Source organism: Elephantulus edwardii, unplaced genomic scaffold, assembly GCF_000299155.1.
Source record: "Elephantulus edwardii isolate Elephantulus edwardi_28Jun2011 unplaced genomic scaffold, EleEdw1.0 scaffold00033, whole genome shotgun sequence".
Taxonomy (NCBI): Eukaryota; Metazoa; Chordata; class Mammalia; order Macroscelidea; family Macroscelididae; genus Elephantulus; species Elephantulus edwardii.
In genome coordinates, this window is record NW_006399783.1 from 21,137,010 (window position 1) to 21,139,477 (window position 2,468).

Genomic DNA, 2,468 nt, shown 5'->3' on the forward strand with positions numbered 1-2,468 from the left:
GTTGATGACTCTTCCACCAATCCTGATGCCACATTCCTCCTCGTACAGCCCAGCGTCCTGGATGATCTGTTCTGCATACAGATTGAAAAGGTATGGAGACAAAATACATCCCTGAAGGACCCCCTTCTTGATTTTGAACCAGGTTGAGTCTCCTTGCTCTATATCCATGAAAATAGTAGAGGATACAGGGGGCAAGGTTATGCAAAAAGCTGCAGGGGAGGAACAGCTGCTGCTGCCTAGGACTGGGCCCTTAGGGAGGAGGAGACGATGCCGGAGGACCCCAAATGGGAAGGTGGAAATGTGGAAGATCAAGAAGCTCATCAAGAGCTTGGAGGCGGCCGACAACAATGACACAAGCATGATATTACTGATCATTCCTCCCAAAGACCAGATATCATGAGTGGCAAAATGTTAGCAGATGAGTTTGGGACTGCATCTAACATTAAGTCACGAGTCAATCACCTTTCAGTCCTTGGAGCCATTACATCTGTACAACAAAGACTCAAACTTTCTAACAAAGTACCTCCAAATGGTCTGGTTGTTCACTGTGGAACAATTATAACAGAAGAAGGAAAGGAAAAGAAAGTCAACATTGACTTTGAGCCTTTCAAACCAATTAATATGTCATTGTATTTGTGTGACAACAAATTCCAAACAGAGGCTCTTAACAGCGCTACTCTCAGATGGTAGCAAGTTTGACTTCATTGTAATAGATGGCAGTGGTGCACTTTTGGGCACACTCCAGGGAAACACAAGAGAAGTCCTGCATAAAATCACTGTGGATCTTCCAAAGAAACACGTAGAGGAGGTCAGTCTGCCTTGCGTTTTGCCCAATTAAGAATGGAAAAATGACACAATTATGTTCAGAAAATAGCTGAGACTGCTGTGTAGCTGTTCCTTTCTGGGGACAAATTGAATGTGGCTGGTCTAATTTCAGCTGACTTTAAAACTGAACTATGGCCTTTCTACGAAGATGGCGCCAAAAGTGAAGAACGAAGCCCCTGCCCCTCCCAAAACTGAAGCCAAAGCAAAGGCATTAAAGACCAACAAGAAGGCAGTCCTGAAGGGCATCCACAGTCAAAAAAAAAAAAGATCCGCACATCACCCACTTTCCGGTGGACTAAGACACTGAGACTCTGAAGGCAGCCCAAATACCCCCGGAAGAGCACCCCCAGGAGAAACAAGCTTGACCACTATGCCATCATCAAATTTCCTCTGACCACTGAGCCATGAAGAAGATAGACGATAATAACACACTTGTGTTCACTGTGGATGTCAACAAGCACCAAATTAAACAAGCTGTAAAGAAGCTCTGTGACATTGATGTAGCCAAGGACAACACTTTGATTAGGCCTGATGGAGGGAAGAATGCCTATGTTCAACTTGCTCCTGATTATGATGCTTTGGATGTTGCCAACAAAATTGGGATCATCTAAACTGAGTCCAGCGGGCTAATTCTAAATATAAAATTTTTTCACCATAAAAAAAACAAACAAACAAAAAACCCCTGAACTATGTCAATCTGGTATGTTCTCTGGTATGAGACTGCAATCCAAAGTTTCTTAAATTAGTCGATATCTTCTAAGGTGGTGAAAATGAGTTAAACCAAGTTATTGAGTTACCTACTGAAGCCCTCTCCAATGTGAAGTTCATTCAAGAGAAGAAATTAATAGGATGACATTTTGATTAAATCAGCCAAGACACGGGCAAGTACTGTTTTGGAGTTGAAGATACACTAAAGGCTTTGGAAATGGGAGCTGTAGAGATTCTAACAGTCTATGAAAATCTGGATATAATGATATATGTTCTTCATTGCCAAGGCACAGAAGAGGAGAAAATTCTCTATCTAACCCCAGAACAAGAGAAGGATAAATCTTATTTCACAGATGAAGAGACAGGACAAGAACATGAGCTGACTGAGAGGATGCTCCTATTGGAATGGTTTGCTAATAACTACAAAAAATGTGGAGCTACATTGGTAATTGTCACAGATAAGTCACAAGAAGGATCCCAGTTTGTGAAAGGATTTGGTGGAATTGGAGGTATCTTGTAGTACCGAGTAGATTTCCAGGGAATGGAATACCAAAGAGGAGACGATGAATTTTCTGACCTTGATGACTATTAAGCAATCAACATGGTTCTGTCAAAACGTGCCTCCCCTCCAGCATCCAACCGAAGGAGCATACCCGTGGTGGAATCCGAACAGATACCTGTCTTACAATTGGAATGTTCTCAGAACTTAATCCGTAAGCATTGGATATTGAAAAGAAAACGGAAACAAAATCAGACCCAGCCCTACACTTTGGTTCATCATGGTGTCAGCACAGCAGCCTACAACCAAGTTCCTAAATGCCACTATGGACGCCTTTAAAAAAGAATCCCAGTTTTTACCTTTACTTGATGGTGAATATTGGTTGTTCTTGTATTTTATTGTTGTTGTTGTTGTTACGTGCCGTTGAGTCGCTTGC

General features: G+C 42.1%; 1 pseudogene; it reads left to right on the top strand.

The window, feature by feature from the left end:
* The first annotated feature begins 298 nt into the window (after window positions 1-298).
* LOC102862379 lies at window positions 299-2,125 on the top strand (annotated as a pseudogene).
* The last annotated feature ends 343 nt before the right edge of the window (window positions 2,126-2,468 follow it).